Source organism: Gorilla gorilla, chromosome 7 (genome assembly GCF_029281585.2).
Source record: "Gorilla gorilla gorilla isolate KB3781 chromosome 7, NHGRI_mGorGor1-v2.1_pri, whole genome shotgun sequence".
Classification (NCBI taxonomy): domain Eukaryota; kingdom Metazoa; phylum Chordata; class Mammalia; order Primates; family Hominidae; genus Gorilla; species Gorilla gorilla.
In genome coordinates, this window is record NC_073231.2 from 48,415,654 (window position 1) to 48,434,528 (window position 18,875).

Below are 18,875 nucleotides of genomic sequence, written 5' to 3' on the forward strand. Positions count from 1 at the left end.
GAGGACATTTACCCTCCATCCACTTGACTGATTCTAGTTTATTCTTCAAAATCTGTTCCTAAGTCCAATTCACTATCTGAGGAGCCCAGGAAAACAAACAAACAAACAAAAATAGATTTCAAACATGCTAACAAATATATTTGAATTTAAAATTGTATATAATATTATTTGTAGGTTATAAGACAGGATGGTTATTGGGGCTTTTTTTTTTCCCATTGTTGGCATCATCCTGTCAAAGTTTCCTCTGAACTGACCACCAAATAACTCTATGACCTATGCTTTCTTTCTGTTTTGAATATTTAGAATAATATCTTTGTTGAATGATATTTCAACAAACTTTTATTTTGTGAAATAAGATTATTTCACTTCAAGATTATTCAAAATTCATAAAAATTGTACAAATTCAATCAATTTGGATTAAGTAGGGATTAAAGAAATTTGGGGTTGTGATCGTTTTAATGATTAACATTAATTCAACATATTAACATCCCTTCTCTCCTGCTCCTGAGAACACACAAAAATGAGAGAGATTAAAAAACAAAAAACAAAACAAAACCTCTGTCCTTAAATTGCCAAGGCTGATAAGGAGATGGGCACATTAAGCCACAGCCTGAAGGGAATGATGAATGTTTCAATAGTACACAGCTTGATATGGGAACAGACAGCGGGAAGGCATTAACTCTGCATACAGGTGAAGGTGAAACCCAGGTAGATCAGGAAAGAATAAGCAAGACTTTTTTTGTGTATCAGTTGAAGGAAGTGCTCCAGGACAGCACAGGCATGAGGCATGGAGAGCCATGGACCACAGCACAAGAGGCTGGGAATTGTTGGAGACAAGAATAGACATAGGAGAGTGACAGGAAGTAATTCTGGAGAATGTGTGGAAGCCAGAGAGTGAAGGGTCATGCATGCCATGTTAAAAAATCTAAACATTATCCTGTAGGTAAAAGTATTTCATTGAAAGGTTTAAAAACATGTAACATGGTCATATTTATGTTTTCAAAAGAACAGCTTGATGCTGATGGGTTTAGGCGCCAGAAATGTCATCGTCTCAAGGCAAGGAGACCAATCCACAGGTTACTGTAATAGTCCAGGCAGGAAGGGAGTTGGTGAGGCAACCACATAGCAGAATGCGCTTTATAAGTTCAAGTCATTTCACGGAGAGACTCCCCTCTTTGTAGAATGGTGTGCGACCCCATCTATAGGTCTAAAAGAAAGAGTAATATGACTTTTGATGTGTATTTCAAGAATGTCCTATTTATTTCTAGTATGTTCTAAGTATTTCTATAATTAACTATTTCTGTAGCATCATAGTTCTGAAATTAGATTATAATATTTGACATCCTTATTGTTCAGCTCTAATGTTGTATTAAAGTATAGGACTGAGGTTTTTGGATTAGCCACAGATATAGATAGATCCCTGGCACAAATGGACAGTCACAACTTCTAAGATTCTATAATGGAAGAGGAATTCTAGAGAGGCAGCTTCTTTGGCCTTTGTATGTATTAGTAGTAGAAGCAAAGCAGTAGAATGAAAAGGGAAGGACTTTGAGAGGCTTTCTTGCATGGAACAGACCAGGGAGGAGTTACAAATAGTACATTGGAACTTGTAAGTGAGTATAAACTTACTAGTAGGTTCTTTGAATTTGTTAAGTCAAATTGGCTCTTAATTGACAGCACTGCCATATTAAATGGAGACATTTTCAGGTGGAGGCTTGATGGTAGCAGAGTATATATACCCTGCTGGGGCTCGGGTAGACTTATCTGGTCTCTCCAGCAGAACACCTTCGGGATTAAATCTCCTCCTTAGCTCTCTGAAGCGTGTAAACAATGCCCTAAGTGCGCTGAGGTCAGACCACCTCTGCTGAACTAAAAACACTTCTTAAAACTATTCAGCTAAGTAATCCGTCAGTTTTCCTTAATTTTCTCAAACCTGGGCCCTATCTCTTCTTTTTCTATGTGCTCTGCCACTAATCTTGGGTAATATTGCTTAAATAAGCAAGCTTCCTTCCGTGTTTAACTATCTCAGGACAATAGTCCTTTTAAAAAAATTAAGTAGTGGTTTAATTTTGACTTGGACAATGTAACATCTTAGGCTATTTAACCTGTGTATCTCAGTCTATTTACCCTGTATAATGGGTGATATTTTTATTGTCTTCATAGTTAGGTATGAAATATTTGTTACATATGCATTTTAAAACTTTCACAGAAGCCAAATTATTTACACCTAAAAATTAAGAAGGACTCAATATTTGAAACCGCATTTAGCTTAGTATATGTAGCTACTGGGCAGCTATAATAAACTTAATATAGGAAGGCAGAACTTGGTCACTGTATGTATTCATTCATTCCCACATTGCTATAAATAAATACTTGAGATTGGGTAATTTATAAAGAAAAGAGGCTTAGTTGGCTCACAGTTCTGCAGCTATACAGGAAGCACGACAGCATCTGCTTCTGGGGAGGCCTCAGGGAACTTTTACTCGTGGCGGAAGGCATGGTGGGAGCAGGCTTCTTCCATGGCAGGAGCAGGACTGAGAGAGCCTGGGGGGAGGTGCCACCCACTTTTCAACAACCAGATCTCACGAGAACTCACCATCGAGAGGACAGCACCAAGGGGGATGGTGTTAAACCATGAGAAACGCCCCCCCATGATCAAATCACCTCCCACCAGGCCCTACCTCCAACAATTGGGGATTACAATTGACCATGAGATTGAGGTGCGGACACAGATCCAAACCATATCAGTGTATATAAATATGCATTTTAAGCAACTAGGATAACAGTTTTTAGGACATATAGTGTCATCTATTTATATATTTCAAAAAGCATGTTTAATAACCAAAGCTTATTTTATGTCTATGAGACTAGCCAGTAGTGACACTTGAAGTATGCAGGAAAAAAGTCTTCCTCATTTTTGAGCGTTGGGGTCTAAAGTTTTACCCTAAAATTTGCACCTGCCTAAGCTGCCCTCTTTGAACATCTTCCCTGGAGGAGTATCTGCTAGGCACAGAGGATTCTGGCACCAGACCATGCTCCTTTACAAAGAGTGCAAGCACTGGATTCCCTTGGGCTAAGGGAGGAGGATGTGAGCTCCAGAGAAGGAAAAAGTGAGGCAGAAGGGAAGCTTGCAAGGAAATCATGAAAAATCTGCATTTGTAGGGACACCCTAATTAAATCTTTCCTTCAGTATTGTCTGTGAGAAGAAATATAAGTCTTTTTTTCCCCAGGCCCTCTCTCACATTTAGAAGACAAACTAACACAGCTCCCTTAGCTAAATATTTATCTGACAGAAACTGAGAGTTTGAAAGAATAGTTCAAAAGAAACTATCACAGTGGAAGAGAGTGAGCTTGGAATTTAATTGGAAGTCCTTGATCACCCCACGATCCAGCAGGTGGGGCCCATGAAGATTAGATCAGCTGAGAAAAATAAATAGGTAGAATTTGTAGAATTTACAGAAAAATAAATACGTAAAAAAATAAATATGTAGAATTTCATTGCACAGCTGAATTATGTGAATAAATTTACGATCCTGTTATACCTGTATTAAGCCCCCTCCCCAGCCTGGGCAATACAAGGAGACCCTGTCTCTACAAAAAAAAAAAGAAAGGAAAAAAGAAATTAGCCAAATGCGGTGGTGCACATCTCTAGTTCCAGCTACTTGGGGGCTGAGGTGGGAGGGCCCTTGAGCTGGGGAGGTAGAGGCTGCAATGAGTTGTAATTGCACCACAGCACTGTAGCACAGGTGACAAAGCAAGATCTTGTCTCAAAAAGTAATAAAAATAAAAATAAAATAATAAAATAAATCACCTCCCCTAAACCCCGACCTCTTGCCAATGATTCCAAGCCAGGCACTCAGCATTGGGATTCATCTGCTAACACAGGCCTGGGCCCCCATGAATTATGAGGTATCTGTCTGCTCAGCCAGTTCAGAAAAATCAACTACAGTATCATTTTTCCTTTCTCCCAGCTTCCGTGTAATCTGATTTCCCTTCCACACTTGCTCCTCCCCATCACTGAAGACTTGCCCTGAACTGCCCGACTTAACCCCCTGCCTGCTTCCTAAGGGTGCCATCTCCCTAAGGACTGGCCTTGCCTGTCATGTTCACAGATGATGTCTAAGAGATTTGGTTTCACCAGGTATCCAAGAGGCTACTCTATTTAACAAAATATTGCTGCCTCCTGGGAAACCCCCACCACACCTGTGGCAGCCCAGATAAGATAAACAGTAGCTCTGCCTTCTTGAATGCTCTAAATGGGTTTATTGACTTTCTGGGGCCAAAACGAGCTTGACTTTAAACATCAGGTACAGTTTATTTTGTACTGTGTCAAATCTTGGGTGCATAAGCTCATTTAAACTTCATGAAACTCTATGACCTAAATACTCACATGTCCCCATTATAAAGATGAGAAAATTGAGCTTTAGAGAGTGTTATGGGCTGTATGTTTGTGTCGCCCACCCTCAAATTCATCTGTAGAAGCCTTAAACCCCAATGTGATGGTATTTGAAGGTGGGGGCCTTTGGAAGGTAATCAGGCTTAGATTATATCATAGGGGTGGAGTCACCATAATGAGATTAGTGTTCTTACAAGAAGAGAAAGACTAGAGCTCACTTTCTCTCCCATGTGAGGACATAAGAAGACTGCCATCTTCAAAGCAACAAGATAGTCCTCACCAAAACCAGGCCATACCGGCACCCTGATCTCAGACTTCCCAGGCTTCAAAGAAATAAATGTATGTTGTTGAAGCCACCCGGTCTGTGGTATTCTGTTACAGCAACCCTAGAAGACTAAGACAGAGAGGCTAAGTAATTTGCTCATGGTTATTCTACTGGCAAGTGATAGTGAACCTAAGTTGAAGCAGTTGTCTGACACAAAACCTGAATCTATAACCATGATTCTTACCTGCCTTTCCTGTGGCCCAGTGGTTTCCAACGACATTGGGCTCTCAGTCTGAGAAGTGTCCTATAATACTGGCTTTACATTGGCCTCAGCTGAACCTTGGACGTGGCAGGTATTGCAAATATTTTCCTGGAAGGAAGAGAATAAATCAATGTGATGACTCTTGCTTGCTTCATGGAGCTCCGCAATAACTGTGGCAGTCCTGTGTTTTACTTGCTCAGATGGGCAGAAATGGACAGATTTTCCCCATAGGGGTAAATATACCCTAGGTGGACATTGTGATGACTACTTTGCAACCCTTGAGAAAATTTGACTGCACCAGAAACTTGGCATTCAATCAAATATCCATTTGCTTCCTATCTGACTCCCTCACTAGCACGTGATCTCCATGAACACAGAGATTTTGTTTTGTTCACCGCTGTGTCCCAGGCACTGAGAGCAGTGCTTTCCACTGAGTGGCTACTTGATCCATGTTCTTGAAAAGTGAATCTCTGTCTTCCCTAAGAGACAGGAAACTTGATTCAAATCCCTTGAGTTAAAATGTTAGAAAGAGACCTTCAGTCACTTAAAGTGACAACACACAGGATAGTGTGGGCGATTGGTACCAGGGTGAGTCTGAGCTGAATGTGGGTTAGAGTCCGGGACCATCCAGACCTAGAACCAAGACAAGGGACAGGGGTGAGGCAGCCACAGCATGGAGCAGAGCTGGTGTGGGGAGTCAGAGCCAGGCTGCAGGGCGAGGGGAGGAGCAGAACTGAGGTCTCAGAAAGCCCGATAGTACCACATTCTGAGTCACTACAGGGAAGGAAAAGTTCAAGAATTCCCTCTAGATTTCACCTCATTCCCTGGAAAAGAGGTTATCAGAGAATTCAGTAATCAAATACGGTAATGTGTATTGGGTATGTAGTGTGTGCACAGCTCCGATCTGAGCACTTACATGGATTGGTTCATTTAATCCTCACACCAACTGATCTAGCCAGAGGCTGAGTCATCAAAATTACCCAGGAAGCCACAGAGTCTGGATTTGAACCCCAGCAGACTGGCTTCCAGGTCTGCAACTCTTCATAAATGTGGAGGTCTCAGGGTAATGGCATCTATCCAGAGTCCTACTAGAGAGTGCCTACATCAGACAAAATGTTGTTGGTAATTTAGACCAGTGAAGTCACAATATCAGCTGGTGGTTGAAAAAACAAGGGTTTTATACACACAATGAAAATAAAGCTTTCCTAAAGTTCTGAAAGTCTCAGAGTCATGACTGCTCTTGCAGGGTTTCTTCCCTTTTAGGAATATCATGCACAATGGCAATTGCGTAGGGAGCTTGGGACACCTGTCTCTGTCAGGAGCTTGACTTCACTGAGCACATAAGCACCCATCCATCATATGACAGGCACCACAGGAGGCACAGGGAATGCCCAGGTGACTAAGACACAGCCCTGACCTCAAGGCACTCTTGGGGCAGCCCTGCATTTGCCCCCCCTCATACAAATGACCAGGGCAATGGAAAATATGCAGTTGCACAAAGATGTCACCTTATTGCTATGGGGCTCCTTAAAGAGCAACATTTTCTAGTTTTAAATGTTAAACCAGAAACAAAAGAGTCTTTGCTGGGGTGGCTTATGCCTGTAATCCCAACACTTTGGGAGTCCAGGGTGGGAAGATCGCTTAAGCCCAGGAGTTTGAGACCAGCCTGGGCAACAGAGTGAGACTTTGACTCTACAAAAAAATTAAAAATTAGTCTTGCATGGTGGTGCATACCTGTAGTCTCAGCTACTTTGGAGGCTGAGGTGGGAGGATTGCTTGAGCCCGGGAGGTCGAGGCTGCACTGAGCTGTTATTGCATCACTGCACTCCAGCCTGGGCAACAGAGCAGAACCCTGTCTCAAAAACAACCAAAAAATCTTTACCAAAATCTACCTGAAGTGCTTTCTTCTACCTCAAATATATAGGAGACCACACACACACACACACACACACACACACACTTGACAAGCACAAAAGCCACCTTGCCTAACATGCATTTTAACCTGAGAAAATGATCATAATTCAGTAGACTTAGAAATAAGATTGCCTAGTAACAACTACAAATAAAACTTCTCTTTTCATAGAAAAAACAAAATTAAACCTTAAAGCCCCGTAATATAATTAAAATGAAAACCTTTTAGAACCACTGTTTTTCCTAGGAGGCACTGCTCGGAATCCCCTGCCAGCTGGCTGGGTATGTATGTGAAAGATCGTAATATTTCAGTAGTTGCCCCTGCACCAGACATTTTTCTCACCATTGCTCGTGGCTCATGGCCACGCTGCCCGGGCACCTGCAGGATCAGTCAATTTGCACAAGCAGCTTCCCAAGTGAATGACGTACCTCCCCTTTCTGTTGTTCCCAAAGACCAACATCTGTCAGAGATCAGCATATGCATCCGCGTATTAAAGCGCTCACTGTTCTAAGACCCTGCACTTAATTTTCCCTTGGGTAAACAGAGCCAATAATGGATAAATACTGAAGGATCAAATATCCTTAAACTATCGGAGAAAGCTGTGAGTGCAGACTTTAATCCACATCTGAAGTGAGAAAAAAGAGAAAGCAAAAAGCTATGACAGAGGCTCTCCAAATCATGAGTGAGGAACACAGGATGGAGTTTATGCTACTGGCTGTGTAACATCTTGGGAAGCATCTCCATGAATGGCCACGGGAAGGGCAGTTAGGACTCTATGAGTAAGTGCATTTAAATGTTGAATACATTGCGATCCAAACGGATGATCTTTGCACTTTTCAGAGATGAATAGCAGAAGGTCTTGCCTCCTTCTTCCAAGCAGAGTCAACCTGACACTCTCTGTAACCATACACTGAAAAGATTTCTACAAATGTCCTACTAATTGCATTTTGAGGCAAGTTCCACTAGGAAGATGAACTTTGGACAGGCTGACAGTGTTGGCCTTTGCTGACATGGTTGGTCTTCTAATGGCTGAGCCAGCCCCCAGGGGAAACACACAGCTCGAGTTTATCTTTTAAGTATAAACTTCTGAGGATGAAACTTCCAGCCTCTCTGGAATTCTTGTCTAATACAGGAACATGATGTATTTTATATATTTCTACACACTCTTTCTTTTAAAAGAATCCTTTCAAACTTTGAAATAATTTTGCCTGAAAAGATTATCCTATCCAAACTTTACCTCTTCACCATATGCAGCCACACAATTGTTTTCTGATTTGCTTTAAAAAATAGAAACATTCAGCCTTTCAGATTATAAATTTCTTTCTTGTAACATAAAATAGTTAGAGATGTTTCCTTATTACTTAAAAAGAGTACATAAATCAACCTTGCCAAGGACTGATATTCATCATAGCCATGTGTCTGTCTAACCTAAACCATCCAGGTCTACTTTTGAATTATTCCTACTTGGAAACCTCAAAACAAGATTAAATATACAGCTGATGGCTTTAGTAATAAATTGCTACTAGTAAAGCAGAAAGAGAAGCTCCAAGTGAGACACTCTTGGGAAAGCAGGCTGGCATTTTCCATAGAAGAGCCACAAACGTGTCTACACTGAATTGTTGTCCACCTCCAAAATTGCTGCCATATCCAGGCAGCTGCCATTAGCCCTTTCCTGTAGGAGGTGGGGCATCTTCTCCCATTCAGCCTTGTCTGTAAAACACCTGGATAACCTGCAGAATGGACAAAGCAAAATATCACCTACACACGAATAAGAGAAGCAGGACAGCCCATCCAACTCGAAGGCAATAAAAAGATTTGGTGTAATCCAAAGAAAGATATGGTCTAATGCAGGAACTTGGGTTCCCTGTTATCTCTTTTGTAAGAGTGAGCTGTTGGTAAAATGCTGAAAGAAATCAAAAAAATATGGACAGCAGCTCCGAAGAACTACATCACATTTATTTTTCAATGGATTAAAGAATGGTTAAGCCTTGAGAAGTCAATGAATAAATCACAACACATAGAACCTATAAATAATATATGAGCTGAATACATAACCAACTGTGTTAAAGCTCTGTTAGTAAAAAGACCAATAACCAAGAAGGCAGAGACAGCAAAAAGATAAATAAATAAAATCGCTGTCACTAATGAAAGCTCTTCATTCTTATTGCTTATGTTTTTGCAACAGTCCCTTTCATTTATATAGTGAAGACAAACTAACAGACAAGCATGTGAGTTTGAGGCAATGGTCGTATGACTTTGTCATTTTGAAGATCATTTGACATTTCTCCTTTTGTAATTGCATGACTTCAAGTATTTGTTGATTTCTTTTCTGGAAAATTTATTTCTGGGTTCCCATATTCCTCAGAACAAGAGACCTTCAAGGCTAGTCTTGCATGTGCACATATCACATGTGATATTTTCTCATATGATAGTCACAATTTATCTGCAAGTTGAGTATTATCATTATTTTAAAATGAGCAAAGTAAAGGGTTTTTGAGGCTAGAAAAAGTGCTTGTAGACAGTATATAAAGTGTTAGACTTCTAACCCAGATGTATCTGAACCCCAAGTCTAGTGTAATACATTCTGCTGTCCCCTTCTTTAAAAAGTAGATAGAAAAGCAGATTCCTGCCTTTTAACACCAAGAGTTTCTTTTTAATTTTTTATTTCTTTTTCATCGGGCCCGAGTTTTTGTAGAATTTTGACCAGCAAACAAATGATTAAAATTAAGTCACAATGAATTCTCTATTTGTATTCACAGAAAACATTTATTAAAATAAGAGCATATGACCAACATGAGATAATACTGAGCCAATATCATTCCATTAAAAGGGTTTTCAGAAAGATATTCTTAGTAGTCTATTCGAGGAACAGAATAATAGTGTTTAAATGTTTAATCTCTATGATTAGGCTTTCCGGAATATTAAAAAGAGCCATCCAGTGGGCCTCTGAAACTCCAGGTATCAGTGGTCTCTAACCTGCCATCAGAAGACACTAGATTCTGTGTTTTTAAATAACAGAAGCAGGTGATGTGATTGTGCTGTTCGTGAGAAAGCATTACCTTGAGGCAGAAATCCTTTCATATACCAGGCTAAATCCCTCCTGCTCCAGCATAAACCCATTTCCTCTTCTGGCCTCCGGAGAAAAGGGAACAGCTGCTGGGTGTCTTTTAACTCTTCCTCTGGGGCCCAGGGGGCTGGGCCACTTTACTGTCAGTGCACCACATTGTGAGCCATGTTGGACAGATTCCTAACGAATGTTAGGTTTGTTATCCCCACTCTCATTTCCCAACATATTTTCCAGGTTCTCTTTTTGTTGTGCAAGTAGGGATTTAGATTCTGGGGATCCGGACATAAAAGCTTCAGACTCGGGAAGTATCTCACAGGACTGCTTGTATTCTTCATGTAGCACCAGGCTGGAGGAGAATGAAAATCTGATACCATGATAGCTGAAACTAATATCTGTTGCTGCTATTCCAATTGCATTTAGTACTTCTGGAAATTCTTGCCTCGGATCACAGTCATATTACCAGCTGGGGTCAAAATACCATATGAGGGATTCATATTTCTGCCTAATTCATTATACTGATGGCTTTTATGAAGCATCTGGAACTGGAAGTACTGGAAGGATTCACAGGGAATCCATTTGAAGCCATGACAAAACTGTTTTCCATTGATCAGTCAAATCCTGCCCAATCAGGAAATGACATTTTCAGTTCTCATCAAGTCCATTTTTAATATCCCATTAACAAACAAAAATATAGATATAAAAATAATAGTTAACCCCACACTTAGAGAATCCTAGGGAAAATTCCAGGAAAGAATTTGATGCATCTCCTTCTATCCCACACAAAACAAAATCCAAGTTGGTCAGACAAAATATTTTTCTCTTATTGTGTTGCTTTGGATCTTCAGGTCTGAAATATCAAATAACCCTTGTAACAACATTTAAAATAAATCCTAATCTTCTATACAGCTCCTTAATGGAACCAACTTTCCAACGATTTGCTATCTCACTAAGAAATACAAAACAAGTGGCCGGGTGCGGTGGCTCATGCCTGTAATCTCAGCACTTTGGGAGGCCAAGGCAGGCGAATCACAAGGTCAGGAGATCGAGACCATCCTGGCTAACATGGTGAAACCCCATCTCTACTAAAAATACAAAAAAATTAGCCAGGTGTGGCGGCGGGCGCCTGTAGTCCCAGCTACTTGGGAGGCTGAGGCAGAAGAATGGCATGAACCCAGGAGGCGGAGCTTGCAGTGAGCCGAGATCACGCCACTGCACTCCAGCCTGGGCAACAGCGCAAGACTCTGTCTTAAAAAAAAAGAAAGAAAGAAAGAAAGAAAGAAAGAAAATACAAAACAAGTATTCTAAAATATATTGGTTCCAATCTGTAGAAAAAAGAAATCACACAGAGGTGAGGTCCAAGGCATTATTTTCTGTCAGCCCAGGTTCTCATGAAGTCAAGATTCTAGGAAGAAGTGTATGTATCCAAGGACAACTACTATCTCAAGTGGTTCCTGAGAAAACCCCAATCTGTATTACAGAGCTGTCCTTCCTCCATAACTTTTAATTTTTATAACAATTTTCAAATCTTTTTATTTCCCTGTGGCTTCTGAGCCTCCACAAATAACTTTCTAAAGTCATTCTCTTTCAACTATTAGAACAAATACTGACTGGAAGAGTTCTGTGAAAAACAGACACTAAAAATTGGTCTTCCTACTGAAAAAAAAAAGGCCTCCTGAGGAACAGGATTCAGATGAAAATCTAGTGAATTCAACTTGACTGGATTTTCTGAACCATCTATACAATCTCCACAGATATTTTAAGGGGGCAAGTTCCAGGTCAATTTATAGCTCTAATTCCATCTAATCTTAAAAATAAAGTTTATATCGTGAATGTTTTTGTCAGAAGCGTTTGAAACAGAGCAGCTCCATCTTGAATAGGAACTGGGTAAAATAAGGCTGAGATGAAATGGGCTGCATTCCCAGACAGTTAAGGCATTCTAAGTCACAGGATGAGAGAGGAGGTTGGCACAAGATACAGGCCATAAAGATCTTGCTGATAAAACAGGTTGCAGTAAAGAAGCCAGCTAAAACCCACCAGAACCAAGATGGCCACAAGGGTGACCTCTGGTCGTCCTCACTGCTACACTCCCACCAGCACCACAACAGCTTACAAATGCCAGGGCAATGACAGGAAGTTACCCTATATGGTCTAGAAAGAGGAGGCATAAATAATCCACTCCTTGTTTAGCATATCATCAAGAAATAGTCATAAAAATGGGCAACCAGCAGCCCTCAGTGCTGCTCTGTCTATGGAGTAGCCACTCTTTTATTTCTCTACTTTATTAATAAAGTGGCTTTCACTTTACTCTACAGACTTGCCATGAATTCTTTCTTGCAGGAGATCCAAGAACCCTCCCTGGGGGTCTGGATCGGGACCCCTTTCCTGTAACATTTTTATTGAAAACTAACAACTTCATTTCCGCTACCAACTGAAGTAAAAGAAGGATAACTACATTAGTGCATATATACATACATAATTTTATGACACTAAGTAATTGTTGATAAACATGAATGTAATCATGTAATTCACTCTCCCGCCACAGCTAAGTTCATCCTGGGCTTACTCATACTGTTCTTCACTAAAGCTAAATATGATAACATGCAAGACACTTGCACAACCTGTATCTCATCTCTCAGTATTCCTTGATATTGCCTGTGCTTCTGATATACTGAACTGTTTTCAGCTTCTGAAAATGTTGTATTTTCTAAAACCTCTCTGCCCCTACACATGCCATGCCTTTTATGTAGAATTCCCCTCCCTCTCCTCTTCTGTTCCATGTGAATATTCCTCTTCCACCAAGGTTTACACCCCCAATTCATGCCTGACTTTTGCTGAGTAGTCTATTCTCTCTATCCCTCCTTTGATCAAGACTGAATTAAGTTATCCTCCTTTGTCTTCCCACAACTTCTTGTGTTATCATTATTTTCCATCATTCCTACTGGAGGGACAATACCATGAGATTAACAACTGGCTGGTTACCAACTGGCAGCCAGAAGAGTGGGTGGGGCAGCTCCTGAGGGGCACCTGTTGCCTCTGCCGAGCAGCTTGTGCAGTGGCTTCCAGCACCAGGAGTGCTAGCTTGTACTAGAAGAGGGTGGGCCCCCCCATCATAAGCTCTGTGGCTCCGGAGGTTGTGCAGAGTCAACATACTCAGAGTCAACCATTTGGATTTCCTGTCCCTGGGCCTGGCACAATGGCAAGCACCTACAGTTCTAGCTACTGAGGAAGCTAAAGCAGGAGGGTCGCTTGAACCCAGGAGTTCAAATTCAGCCTCGGCAACATAGCAAGACCCCATCTCTAAATAAATAAACAAACAAATAAAATAAATTAACAGATGTCTTGTCCCGAAGCTGAACTTCAGGATCTCAGGTTTTCTTAACCAGTGCTGTGACCTTAACCTGACAGACGTGCCTTGGCCCAGCATTCAAACGTCTCTGGCATCCATGACTCTATTGGATCGTCAGTCTACTGCCTAACTACCTCTACTCTTTCAGCACAAGAGAGAAGGACCTCTTTGTCACCCTGTAACTGCTTGTTAATGACCCTCTTTCTAGTTATCCTTCTGAGGGGCACTTATACAACTTAGCAATAACTAGCCAGCTCTGCAGACTTTGTATGTGTTCTTCCAAATGCTCAAATCATCACATCTGTAATCATTCTACTTCATCTGGACATTTCTCCAGTTCACCACCTGAGAAATTAAACTCCAGGGACTACCTGTATCTTCCATGGCACTCATGATGGTATTCTCTTCACCTGCCAGGTGGCGACAGATCCAGTTCCAAACTTCATGTTACTCCTGTTTTCTTGGCCCACTCTCAGAATTACTTGTATTAAAAAACCTTTGAGAAGCAGATGCCAAAATGAGGTTAGATGTGCAACAGATTTATTGGAGGAAATATCCAGAAGGGAAAGAGTTAGAGGAGGTGGGACAGCCTTTGGACTGGGATTCAGGTGTAACCCCTGTAAAGGAGAGAGGGAAGGAAGGAGGGTTACATAGGAAGAGCCACAGACTGGAATGCATTTCTAAAACTTTTAGCTCAGCTAGTGAGGAATCCTTGAGCAAAAGTTGCCCAAGTCAGACATTGCAAAAGTTAGGCATTAGCCAGGAGCGGCCTATGGGAAATGTGGGCCTGGCAGGAACACAGTGGTAGGCTCAAATCTCAGCACCTGAAGCCATCCGTCAAACACCTCCTCTAGCAGACATGTGAGGGCATACTTTTATAGCCACCACAGTCACCCAGTTGGTAAATGACTGGCCTTGTTATAAAATATAGATGGGTAGTTTAACTGTGCATACTTTCTATATGTATGAATTTCAGTTACAATTATTTAAATAACAACAATCCTCCAACAAATTTCACGGTATATTAAGTGGGAGTAATTGCATAAAATACAGACTTTGCTGCCAGCTCTTTTCCCACAGATCATTACATTAATAGCAGATGCTTATCATAATCAATGGACCACTAATGCTACTTCTTCCAGTCTGTTGGTGATGGGTCACTGCATCTCAGTTATTCAGTTCATGCATAGACAGCAAAGTGTGTGTTGGTATCAGGGCCATGTCTCCCAGAGGTAAACCCATGTGATATTTACACAAATGGATAATCAGAAAAGGAAACTGGCCAACAAATATGAAAGTGAAACACACACACACACACAAATAGAAAAAGTGATGATGCTAGAAGTGAAATTTGTATTGAATGTAAATAAAGTTCTAGAAGAAATAGCTGATTATGGAATGTTGACACTGCCACTGATGGAGAGACTCTAGATTTGCAGCCAGAAGAACATGGTGAAGATGAACTTACCAACATAAATGCAAAAACTTGTAGTGATGAAAAGGATGAAGATCTCCCAGAGAAACTGATGCCATTAAAAATCTTTACCTTAAATGGATACTCAGAGATACTTCACAAGGTTGAAAGTGCAAAGGATAAAATGTTGGAAGCTGATCCAAACTTAGAATGGGCTGTCAAGATTCACCAAAGCCTAGAAAAAAATGCTCACTTAGTACTATAAGTTATACATGAGAAGACAAACATTGCTCAAACTATTCTTCATAAGTTCTTTTACAAAAGTATAAAACACTTTAAGTCCCATTTCTAATGCTTTAAATTACAGCATACTAAAAAAACCTTTTACCATGTTTTTTAATTTCCTTATACATTTATAAACAACTGTAAAAGAGATTTCAATGTTTTGACAAGAAATTTGAAAGGTCACAGAACAATCATAATTTTTCCCCATTGATTATTAAGACTACTATGTATGGTGTCAGCTCATACGGTCATTTTTATGATCCTGTCTAGAGCAAGGAGTGCCTGCATATATCATTGACTTGGCCATGCTTGCTTTTCCTCAGTAATTAATAGTCACTAAGGATTTGGATAATTGGGCAGGACTAAATATGTGATAACAATTCAACATAGGAAACTAATAAAATTATAATAATGTTCAGCAGTTTTTACCACATGCCATTTGTAACATAACCAAATGTCACATTACATCACATGAAAAGTTTTTCTAACATTTTTAAAGGTTAGGAAATCAACAATTATTATCTGACCACCGAATTCTGAAAGTTCAATAAGAAAGTTGAGGCATTTTCCCCTCGCAATTTACTGTATAAATACCTTTTCGATGAGTAAATGACATTGAGCAGCATATAAAAAGAGACTTTCCTCAGAGGCACAAGTTAGAACTCGTTTCATGGCTTCTGGTTACTGTCAAGATGGTACATACACTGCTAGCTTCCTCCCTAAAAATAAACCTGGAGAAACCATAGCAGCCAAAGAGAAGCCTGGATTGCAGGAAACAATAGAAACAACTTTCCCTGCTGACACTACAGACCACATTGAGCTGATGTGCCTAGGAGCTGAGCAACTGCAGCTGGGGGCTGTGTGTTGCCCAAGTGGCAGTGAAAGGATAAGCTGGATGGAATTGTTTAATTCTCTGTCCTTTATCCTGTATTTTTTTTTTTTGAGTTGGTACAGTAACTACTCGTTCATTCCCTAGAAATGGCACAGACAGCCCAAAGCACAAGGGTTGGTGTTCTGTACCAGGGTGGTTCAAAAGGCCTGCCTGTGAGAACAATTAATGAAGGCAGGTAGTGGGTGCTGGCTAAGTAGCTGCCCTTGGGCATTTGGTTCTCCAACCCCTTCGCCTGCAAACTTGCATGGTTGCTGGCATACCTCCCCAGGAGACCGATTTTCCCTAGTGCAAGATCTTTCTAAGTGTGCAAAGGTAAAATCCTGCCCAAGAGAGTTGCCTGGTACAGTAGAAGCAACAAGGGTCACCAAGAGTAAATTTTTGGTATTTGGGCCCATTCTCCTTGAGGTTGTCTGGTCCCTTTGTTCCAAAGCTGCTAGAGTTTGTGGCATGAACTTCAGTTTCTTTCCCATGTATGTTTTCTGACTGAGTAGCTGATACCTCTAGGGACCATCAGAAGCCCAATTAATTCAGAAGACAAAAAGCTAAACATATGCCACTGAAGCAGAGTTGTGAAAATCAAGAATTTCCAATATCCTGATAAGAATATTTAAAGGAGAGATCATAGGGAATATTTGTAACACAAATCAAGAACGAGAAATAATCAAAAAGTGGAAATATTAGATAAATAAAATACAAACACTGACATAAAGAGCATGGTAGATGGGATGAACAATAGGATGGGTGCAGTTGAAGAATTTTAAAGAGATAGAAAGCCTGATTCAGTAATTCTCCAAGAAGAAAATTTTAAATATGTAAAAAGAGAAAATATAGACAAAGAGAAGTAATAGATATAAAGGACAGATGTAGAAGTGCCAACATATGCATGATAAGAGTACCAGAAAGAAAGCATATGAAGAGAAGAAAAAATCTTTGAAAAAACATAATTGTTTTACAATTAATAAAAGATAAAGACTTCTATTTGAATGTGTTAAACAGTACAGATAAGAAGTGGGGGGATTTAACAAGAGAGACTTAAAAATATCAAATGAAGTGAGGCTTAAGAATATCAAATACCAAGAGAGATTCTAAAAGCATGCAGAGGGAAATAACAGATCATCTACAAAAGAATAAAAATAAAGTTGTGATCAGACTTACCAACAGCAATGCTAGATACACAATACACTAATATTTGTATGTATTAAAGAAAAATAACTTTATTCCAGAATTTGATAACAAGCTAAAATGTTATTAAAATATGAATGTGTAATACAAATATTCAGTGACACATCAGGCCTCAGATTTTCTATGCAAAGATCTACCTTGAAAACACTCTTAGAGAAAGTATTCAAATAAAGTGAAGAGAAAAATTTAGGAGCTAGTTCATAAGTTATTAATTGTAAAAGAAATCAATGACTTTGAAGTTTATCATTCCTTGAAATGATAAAGCAAAACAATGAGACGAGTAAGGCTCAAAGTAACAAAAGGAAGTATATCTATCAACAACCTGTAAATAAACTTTTACAGTATCAATATAATGTGGTGCTGAAGGAGACAATGTTCCGGGTTCTTATTTTTTAAAACTTAATATGTTTAAGAATTCAAGAAAAGTGAATAAAACTGAATATGAGTTTGAGGCAAGTAACCACAGTAGAGACAAAATTATAAGGTTTAACTTTTAGAATTATAGATGAGAACTTGAACTATCCAATGGAAAGCCACCTCAAAAATGGAAAAAGGAAAGGAAAGATATAAAATGAAATTTAAGAAATAAATTCTAACATGAAGTAATTTCAATAAACGTATATGAGTCAAATTTACTAATTAAGAGACAGAAGTTCTCATATTGGATACAAAAAAATCAAACCAATTAATATATTGTCCAGAAGGGACACACTTAAAACAGAAGACACAGAGAGGTTGAAAATAAAAGTAAGAAAAAAGATAGACCAGAAAAACGTATATCAAAAGATTCCTAAGGTAGCAATTGTACTACACAACACAATATAATGACATAAAGGGAAATGTTAAATAATGGCTAAAGGAACAAAGAAAAAAAGAAGATATTATAAACCTACATGGACAGCCTCAAAATAGCAAAAAGAAAATCTGATAGAATTTCAGATGGAAAAATCAATTATTACAGCTAAAGATTTTAGCGCATTCGTCTCATAAACTAATTCAATCAAGTAGACATAAACTAAGTAGAGATATCAAGGAAATGCCAATATACTTAATAGGCTCAAGCCTTTAGACATGTATAATACTCTATATCAAACAGAAAATAGTCAAGGAATATTTACAAGAGCAAACCACACATTAGCCACATAAGGAACTCAAAACTTAGGACTAAATAAATCTTAAATGATAGATAACATACAGAATTTAGTTTCCGTCTTATGATAAAATAAAACTATGAGTTAGTAATAAAATGATAGTTTTTAAAATAAAAAATAGAAGCCAAGTCATGTATTTCTAAACAATCCTCGCAACCAGAAGGAAATCACATAGGAAATTAAGAAATCTCATTACAGAGATCTTCATTACTACTGATAAGCTTTTTACATGATCTAAGACTTACAAAAATGTGCCACAAATCCCAAAGCTAACCCCAAACAGATTCCCATTTTCTTGAAATTATCAGACCCCAGATATTTTAAGGAACTGGTTGAAAATGGCAAAGGCTATGACAGTCTCTTCTTAGCGGGGATGATTCCTGAAGGTTGCATCCTCTTCCTAATCTACTTTGAAAAATATTAGACCACTCTTGTTAATATATTCATTGTAATCTAGTTACCTATTTGACCTTTCAGGATCTCTTTTTTTCTTTGGGGTTTTCCATAGAAATTTCTAGTTCTTGTAATATAATATAATATTCCAAATAATATTCCAAATAAGCTATAGTCTATAGTTTTCATATTAAATTAATAGCAAGTAAAAACTAGTTTTATAAAAGTCAACAACAAAAATTCATACAGTAGTTAAAAATTTAGTCACATGTGAAACTCATGAGGACAATTTTACTCTTTGTATAGAGAA

The 18,875-nt window shown here is 39.2% G+C and overlaps 1 long non-coding RNA gene across 5 annotated transcripts in view; it reads right to left on the minus strand.

Moving 5' to 3' along the window:
* LOC129524405 (uncharacterized) overlaps positions 1-18,875 on the minus strand; it is a 210,759-nt gene that overhangs the window by 87,157 nt on the left and 104,727 nt on the right. For 2 of the 5 annotated variants that reach the window (XR_010134966.1, XR_010134965.1), the window contains exons 2-4: positions 14,717-14,897; positions 13,620-13,744; positions 4,906-5,031 (exon numbers count right to left, since the gene is read on the minus strand). This is a non-coding gene — a long non-coding RNA (uncharacterized lncRNA). Of the gene's footprint in view, positions 1-4,905; positions 5,032-5,839; positions 6,038-6,657; positions 6,790-13,619; positions 13,745-14,716; positions 14,898-18,875 lie in introns of those variants that run through there. The other 3 variants (XR_010134967.1, XR_010134968.1, XR_010134969.1) reach the window with 3 other exon arrangements.